Raw genomic sequence first — 9,614 nt, forward strand, 5'->3', positions numbered from 1 at the left:
TATACCATGATAAAACATTATTTAAGTACGTGTCCCTCGCCCCGAAAACAGTTTAAAAACAGTGAAAACAGCGAGAATAGGAGCTGTGAGACTCACCTGTGGTTCTTGTTAAGGGATTAATCGAGATTCGGGTTTTCTTGGTGTTGGCCTCGGAATTGAAGGTCTAGAATACGATTAAATAACAAGAAGTATATATATTAAGATCAAGAATTAGGAGAATATAAGGGTTGGAAAGCAGATCTCAAGGTTATATTCTTGGCTTACCTAGTAACAGGATCGGAAACGAAAACAACGGATGCTTGGGAGATGATTATTGCAAGTTGCAGTTCTTAAGAGAGAAGTTTGAAGTGTGTTTTGGGTGATAATTTAGGTTACATATTTATAGGCAAACTCAAGGGAACACAATCCCTTGCTTTAGGGGATTGTAATCTTTTCATATCTAGGTGTAATGATGATAAAGTATGGAAATTATTATTATTTATTTAAAAGTGGAGTAGTGGATAAAAGATTTTGACAGGACATGCAGGTCTGTGGTTGGTGGGAGTAGGGTGGCTGACAGTTGACTTTTCATGTTACAGTGTGCTTTTTCAGGTACTTTTGTCAGTGTACAGTAAAAAGTGGAAAATCTCTGAAACACGCTACTGTTTCCTTTTGGGCGGGAGTAATCTCCTTACATCTGGAGAATAGACTAAGTGTTCTGCGCGTATTACTTTGTGCGCATAGCTTTCTGCGTGAAGGACATTTCTTTGCTGCGGGTAGGTGCGTGACCTTCTCGCAGTCAGGGACATTGAGTTTCATTTGTAGATTCTCCAGGTGGTCTTGGTATTTCAACATAGTGATCAGTCATGTTGAAGTCAATTCCATCTTGGAGCTTCAGACAAACTAGTTCTCAATGTTCCCGCCATGCGGGGAGGTTAGTTCCCCTTCCGCACGCGCATAAATGATTTGGGATGCACCCGCCTTAGCATCATGCGAGACGGTCAACCCATTAGACAACATTAAGTTATAGAAACATAAAACCAATACACTCGCGCATGGCGCATATAACATATGCCCACGCAGGTTCTTAACATGGTGCGCTCGCGCAGGGTGCACATAACAAATACCCGCGCCGATCTTAACATAGCGCGCTCGCGCAGGGCGCACATAACATGCCGGCGCTGACTAATATGGCGCGCTCGCGCAGGGCGCACATAACGTGCCCGCGCTGATTCTAACATAGCGCGCTTAATATTTACAATCACCTAATTATTAGGTTGATTACTTAGTTTATAGGATTGGGAAATTACCGGGTGTCACATTCTCCCCCTGTTAAGAGAATTTTGTCCCGAAATTTAGGAGACGTCGCTGGCAGAAGCCATGTTCTGAAAAAGGTGTGGGTATTTCTGGCGCATTTGATCTTCTCTTTCCCAAGTAAATTCAGGCCCACGCCTTGAGTTCCATTGAACCTTTACTAACTTGATTCTGCGCAACTTTTGTTCTTTCCAATCGGTTACTGCTATAGGTTCTTCTACGAAGTGCAGTTGTCTGTCGATGTGAATCTCTTCTAACGGTAAAATCAACGTTTCGTCAGATAAACACTTTTTGAGGTTGGACACATGAAACGTAGCATGAACTCCACTGAGTTCGGCGGGTAAACGGAGTTTATAAGCAACCGGACCGATCCTTTCCAGGATCTCAAATGGTCCGATGTAGCGCGGATTCAACTTTCCTCGCTTGCCGAAACGGGGGACTCCTTTCCATGGAGAGACTTTCAAAAGTACTTTATCCCCTACTTGAAACTCCAATGGTTTCCTTCGCACATCTGCGTAGCTCTTCTGTCTATCGCGCGTTGTCTTAAGGCGATCCCTTATCTGAAAAATCTTGTCTGTTGTTTCTTGGATCAATTCTGGACCAGTCATTTGCTTGTCACCCACTTCAGCCCAGCACAGTGGGGATCTACACTTGCGCCCATACAAAGCTTCGAACGGCGCAGCCTTGATGCTTGTGTGATAACTGTTGTTGTAAGAAAATTCAACCAATGGGAGATGAGAATCCCAGCTACCACCGAAATCGATTGCGCACGCGCGCAGCATATCTTCCAATGTCTGGATTGTTCGCTCGCTTTGCCCATCCGTTTGGGGATGATATGCCGTACTCATGTCAAGACGAGTACCTAAAGCCCCTTGTAACAATCTCCAAAACCTTGATGTGAACCGACTATCTCTATCAGAAATGATGGACACTGGGACTCCATGTTTTGAAACTACTTCTCGAATATACAATCTGGCTAACTTTTCCATCTTATCGGTTTCCTTGATCGGCAGGAAGTGCGCTGACTTAGTTAGCCGATCTACAATAACCCAGATTGTGTCGTAACCCCCAGGTGTCCTCGGCAGTTTGGTGATGAAGTCCATAGAGATTTGTTCCCACTTCCACATGGGAATTTCTGGCTGCTGAAGCAACCCCGACGGCTTCTGATATTCAGCCTTTACCTTTGAACACGTCAGGCACTTACTGACATACGTCGCGATGGCGCCTTTAAGATTGGGCCACCAATATAGCGCTTTAACATCTTGGTACATCTTGTCTGCGCCAGGATGTACGGAATACCGCGTCTTGTGAGCCTCGTTTAATACCTGCTCGCGCAATCCCCCCTTGAGAGGGACCCATATGCGGTTAGCAAAATATAGATTGCCGTTCTTAAGTTCCAAACTCTTAATCATACCCCCAAGGGATTCGTTTTTAGCAAACTATGGTTTCAAAGCTTCTTGCTGAGCGTCTCGGATGCGGGTAAAGAGATCTGCGCGAATGGTCAGCCTTAGAGCCTTGACTCGTAGCGTTTTTATTCGCTCCTTCCTGCTTAGCGCGTCTGCTACCACATTCGCCTTTCCAGGGTGATACTTTATTTCACAATCATAATCATTCAACAATTCAACCCATCTTCGTTGCCTCATGTTTAAATCCTTTTGATCAAATATATGTTGAAGGCTCTTGTGATCCGTAAAGATTATACACTTTGTACCATAGAGGTAATGGCGCCAAATCTTTAGCGCGAAGACAACCGCTCCAAGTTCCAGATCATGCGTTGTGTAGTTCTTTTCATTGGTCTTGAGTTGGCGCGAGGCATACGCTATGACTTTGTCTCGCTGCATAAGGACACATCCGAGTCCCTGATGTGAAGCGTCGCAGTAAACGACGATGTCGTCCGTCCCCTCGGGCAGAGACAAAATTGGCGCACTACATAACTTCTGTTTCAACATTTGAAACGCTGCTTCCTGATTTTCGCCCCAAACAAACTTCTTGTCTTTCTGAGTTAGCGCGGTCAGAGGTAGAGCTATCTTGGAGAAGTTCTCAATGAAGCGTCGATAGTAGCCAGCTAGTCCTAGGAATTGCCTCACCTCAATTGGGGTTCTTGGCGCTTCCCAGTTTTCGATGGCCTTGACTTTGGAAGGATCAACGTGTATTCCTTTCTCGTTTACAACGTGACCGAGAAAGTGAACTTCTCTAAGCCAAAACTCGCACTTGGAAAACTTCGCATACAACTTTTCTTTCCTCAACAATTCCAAAATCAATCTCAGGTGTTGCTGATGCTCGGCCTTGGTCCGAGAATAAATCAGAATATCATCTATAAATACAATCACAAACTTGTCCAAGTATGGTTTGCACACGCGGTTCATCAGATCCATGAATACAGCCGGCGCATTAGTTAGCCCGAAAGGCATCACTAAGAACTCATAATGGCCGTATCTAGTTCGGAAGGCTGTTTTCGGCACATCTTCCTCATGGACCCTAAGTTGGTGGTATCCGGACCGTAGATCTATCTTTGAATAATAATTGGATCCTTGCAACTGGTCAAATAAGTCGTCAATCCTCGGTAAGGGGTACCGATTTTTGACTGTCAGCTTATTCAGCTCCCTGTAGTCAATACACATTCTGAACGAACCATCCTTCTTCTTAACAAACAGTACTGGAGCTCCCCAAGGTGAAAAGCTTGGGCGTATGAAACCCTTATCCAATAGTTCCTGTAACTGATTGGATAGCTCTTGCATCTCTGATGGAGCTAGTCGATAAGGCGCTCGAGCTACTGGCGCAGCTCCTGGGACTAAATCAATACGAAACTCGACTTGTCGTGGTGGCGGTAATCCGGGCAAATCTTCAGGAAAAACTTCTGGGAATTCGCGCACTACTGATAAGTCTTCAATTCTTCGCTCTTCTCCTTTCTTCTCTACTACATGCGCCAGGAAGGCGTAGCACCCTTTCCTTAGGCACTTGCGCGCCTTTAGGCACGAAATCAGTTTCGTCGCAACTCCCCTTCCTTCCCCTTGAATCACCAAGGTTTCTCTGTTCAATAGTGGGACCCGAACCTGCTTCTCATGGCAAATAACTTCCGCTTGGTTCTCGACTAACCAATCCATACCTATCACAATGTCAAAACTTCCCAAGTCTATTGGCAACAAGTTAATATTGAACCCGTGACCTCCCATGACTATTACACATTGTTCAGTTCTTTCGTTCGCGCATAACTGCCTACCATTGGCTAGTTCTATAGTATAAGGTGTGTCTAGCCTACTGGTTGCTAGGCCTAGGGAGTCTTTAAACTCAGCGGATATAAAACTTAGGTCAGCGCCAGTATCAAATAAGACAGATGCAAAATGGCCGTTAAGCAAAAACGTACCGGTTACCACATTTGGCTCTTCTTTAGCTTCGCCTGCGCCGATCACAAAAGCTCTCCCGCGAGCTTGGTTTCCCTTCTGCGGGCAATCCCGACTAAAATGCCCTGGCTTCCCGCATGCGTAGCAGTTGTCGCTCGCTCCAGCTTCTCTGACACGGCAATTCATCGTCTTGTGCCCTGGTCTGCCACATTTGGCACATTCGATTCTTGCGCATTCACCCTCGTGGTGATACTTGCATTTGCTGCACCATGGGCGAGGCCCGCTGTATCCTTTTCGTGGTGGCTCCGCGGCCTGAATCGCGTAAGTCCTTGCGCTTTCTTGCTTCTTGAACGGTGGCTGCTTGGAGTCGGACCCTCGGTGGTGAGAGTTCCACTTCCTCTTGGGATCAGAGGTTCGCTGCTCGATTCCGCGCGTAGTTAACATACCCGCACGGACCGTATACCTTGTAAGGGTGATGGCCCGCGCTACCCGCCTCATCAAAGGTTGGAGGCGCTGCGGCGTTGAGCGGAACCCTAACAACAGGAGGTAACCCAAAGATATACCTCTCGATCTTCTTTTCCTCCGTGTTTGCCATGTCTGGCACCAACTGGCAAAGCTCGTTGAACCGGTTGTTGTAGGCGTCGATATCCGTTCCTACCATGGTGTGGTTCCAGAATTCCTGTTGTAGGTTCTGAATTTCTGCGCGAGAGCAGAACTTTCTCATCAACATTTCCTTCAGTTCCTCCCAGGTCTTGTGAAGAGCAACTTCTCGCCCCAAGGTCTTCACTTGAAGCTTCCACCAAGACGAAGCTGCTTCTTGGAACATGCAGGTCACGTAAAGGACCTTCTGGTTCTCACTACATCCGATAATGGAGAGAACTGTCTCCATCTTGTCAATCCAGTTGTAGAGCCCAATGGCCCCTTCGGTACCCTTGAATGGCCAAGGCTTACAGGCCATAAATGTCTTGTAGGAGCATCCTTTGTCCAAAGCTCCTGATTCGGGTTCTGGGGTCTCGTTCTCCTGACGACCCTGACTAGATTCGGCCTTGCTGGCCTCATGTGTTGCGATCGCTTGCGCGATTATTTCCGCGAGTTCCTCGGGTGTCATGGTAATTCCCTTGGCTCTAGTTGGAGGCATTCTCGCTTTAAAAGAGAAAATATATCAATCTTAGCGCATGTATTCTGAGCACATAATGTTATCATTATTTACTACACTGTGTGACCCGTGTTCCTAAGTGTGTGTATGGTTTCTTTTGAAAATATTCTTTGAAAAATATTTCATGCGATTTCCCCCAACGGTTATAGTCTAGGTTAAAACTTCTTTTCCTAGTTCGCTATAACCAGTGCTCTGATACCAATCTGTCACACCCGGCCCTGAGCGGCGGAAACAGCCGGGCGCGCGCGAGTGGGGATTGATAATTAAGCACGGGCCATTGCAAACATTCAAAGTAAGATTTTCATTGCGCATGAAATGTTTAATACAAATACATTACATTGTTTAAAAATTACATAAAAACATCCAAGTATAAAACTGTTGAAGATTTCCACGCCATATCCCCTTGCGCGGCGGGAACAACCACGCACATCGAAGGGATAGAACTAAAATCTTCCAAAAAAAAGCTAGTTTTAGATGTTCAGCGTGAGGTGCTCTAAGTGTGACTCCATGCGCTACCTAGTTATCTCCTGAAAGACACGTAAAAACATTTGAATCAGTATAAACTGAGTGAGTTCACAAGTTTTAGTAACTTGATAAATCGCATTGCATCATAGTCTTAATAAAAGTCATATTGAAACACATTTTTGATTTCATGTCTGAACATATACTTGATAATCACATAGATCTGACATTTCTGATAAAAAAAATCGTTCCGCGGCTACGCGCGAACATTTCTGGAACTGTGCTCGTCCATGCAAAGTGGCGCTGCCACTACGAGCTAAATAATGTAATGCCGTCCCGCGGTTTACGCGTGGACATTTCTGAAAAACCGTGCTCGTCTATGCAAAGAGGCGCTGCCCCTACGAGCTAATCAATAATACCGTCCCGCGGGTTACGCGCGGACGTTGTGCCGGAAAACAAGGCGCTCGTCCATGCAAAGAGGCGCGACCCCTACGAGCGGGCTCAAACCCATAGTACTGCCCCATGACCATACTAGGCACTCGTCCATGCAAAGAGGTGCGACCCCTACGAGTGGGTGGATCAAACCAGCAGTCCCTACCCTTAGAGTTCCAATGGTAAAGTGATCACTTACTCGAGTTCTAGCGCACATACATCGAAAACCTTAGATACCGTTCGCATTGCTCATCATGAAATATAATTTAAACACATAATCGCTTGCATAGCTTGTAAGTATACCATGATAAAACATTATTTAAGTACGTGTCCCTCGCCCCGAAAACAGTTTAAAAACAGTGAAAACAGCGAGAATAGGGGCTGTGAGACTCACCTGTGGTTCTTGTTAAGGGATTAATCGAGATTCGGGTTTTCTTGGTGTTGGCCTCGGAATTGAAGGTCTAGAATACGATTAAATAACAAGAAGTATATATATTAAGATCAAGAATTAGGAGAATATAAGGGTTGGAAAGCAGATCTCAAGGTTATATTCTTGGCTTACCTAGTAACAGGATCGGAAACGAAAACAACGGATGCTTGGGAGATGATTATTGCAAGTTGCAGTTCTTAAGAGAGAAGTTTGAAGTGTGTTTTGGGTGATAATTTAGGTTACATATTTATAGGCAAACTCAAGGGAACACAATCCCTTGCTTTAGGGGATTGTAATCTTTTCATATCTAGGTGTAATGATGATAAAGTATGGAAATTATTATTATTTATTTAAAAGTGGAGTAGTGGATAAAAGATTTTGACAGGACATGCAGGTCTGTGGTTGGTGGGAGTAGGGTGGCTGACAGTTGACTTTTCATGTTACAGTGTGCTTTTTCAGGTACTTTTGTCAGTGTACAGTAAAAAGTGGAAAATCTCTGAAACACGCTACTGTTTCCTTTTGGGCGGGAGTAATCTCCTTACATCTGGAGAATAGACTAAGTGTTCTGCGCGTATTACTTTGTGCGCATAGCTTTCTGCGTGAAGGACATTTCTTTGCTGCGGGTAGGTGCGTGACCTTCTCGCAGTCAGGGACATTGAGTTTCATTTGTAGATTCTCCAGGTGGTCTTGGTATTTCAACATAGTGATCAGTCATGTTGAAGTCAATTTCATCTTGGAGCTTCAGACAAACTAGTTCTCAATGTTCCCGCCATGCGGGGAGGTTAGTTCCCCTTCCGCACGCACATAAATGATTTGGGATGCACCCGCCTTAGCATCATGCGAGACGGTCAACCCATTAGACAACATTAAGTTATAGAAACATAAAACCAATACACTCGCGCATGGCGCATATAACATATGCCCACGCAGGTTCTTAACATGGTGCGCTCGCGCAGGGTGCACATAACAAATACCCGCCCCGATCTTAACATAGCGCGCTCGCGCAGGGCGCACATAACATGCCCGCGCTGACTAATATGGCGCGCTCGCGCAGGGCGCACATAACGTGCCCGCGCTGATTCTAACATAGCGCGCTTAATATTTACAATCACCTAATTATTAGGTTGATTACTTAGTTTATAGGATTGGGAAATTACCGGGTGTCACACTTCATTATCATAATACTCCATTAATTTCTCATAAGACATCTTTGGGTGGTGTAGAATGTAGAGAGGGAAAGAAAAGGTTACCAGCCAATCTTATCCCTATTCAAATAAACAAGTAAGATAATTTTCCTATGCTTGGATCGAAGCTTGGGTATTGTTTTATGATACCCAATTCGCTAAGATCGATGGCTCTGATACCAACCTGTCACACTCCCAACTTGGGCCTAGGCGTGTGACTCGATAGTTGGTACCATATTTGTAAATAAATCAGAGTTACGATTGTTAGCGGAAGACTTTATAAATTATAAGGATTAAAGTTGAAAAATATTTACATTACAAAATATGGAAACAAGTTCCATTTGTGTTTACTTGTTTTAAGTTTACAAAACCACCATTTAGTTATATTAACATTTAACAAAAATTATCCGAGCCATCGGATTCTTGAGCCTTCGTCCTTTAGCTCTAATCTTGGTTACCTGCAAAATGTTATAAAAATACGTCAGCAACGAATGCTGGTGAATATGCTGACGCGAAAACATTTTCTTTTACTTTGTTACCCATCGAGGGTTACGCATGCCTCGGCCCATCTTGGATTAGGAATAACAAAGTTAAAAAATATCATTATAACTCGAGTCTCTACCTAGGTCACCCCAGCAAGACACCGCAGCGTCCCGACGTACTTAGGTACCATAATATACACAAGGTCATTCTCACTCGAACATACTTTGGTTCGACCCATCGTGGCTGGAGGTCGTGACCAGGCGTGGTGCGATGTGCCCACCGCATTTTACCACATATGTAAGGATCCAGACAAACGTATACTACATCCTGAGGGTTAGGCTTTTACTCTTATTAATAATGTTTTTAGAGACACTTAGTCTCATGTAAAGTTTTACACATAACATGTTTATTTATTTTAAAACAAGTTTGTAAAAGTGGGGCGTATTCACCTTTGATCGGGATCGGTTTCCAACACCGTCCTTGCGTAATCTTTCTTGTTATCTCACACCTATAGTACAAGTATAACTTTTATTAGTCGGATATACAATCCGGCTTAAGACCTTTAGTCTTATTATCTTGATGAACCTTTAGTTCATTTTTACTTTAAAACCTTTAGTTTTAAAAGCAATATTTATAAACCTTTAGTTTATTATAAAAACCTGACGTTTCCTCTTTTATAAGAAACGTATTCTTTTTCTTTTATTATTTAAGAATACCCTTATCACTTAAATAATATTCACAACAAAGAATTATATATATATATATATATATATATATATATATATATATATATATATATATAATCACACACATACATATATACCTGCAGTTTT

The sequence above is a fragment of the Bidens hawaiensis genome, unplaced genomic scaffold (genome assembly GCF_021521415.1).
Source record: "Bidens hawaiensis isolate Kalapana, Puna unplaced genomic scaffold, B.hawaiensis_p1.1 tig00031200_1, whole genome shotgun sequence".
NCBI lineage: Eukaryota > Viridiplantae > Streptophyta > Magnoliopsida > Asterales > Asteraceae > Bidens > Bidens hawaiensis.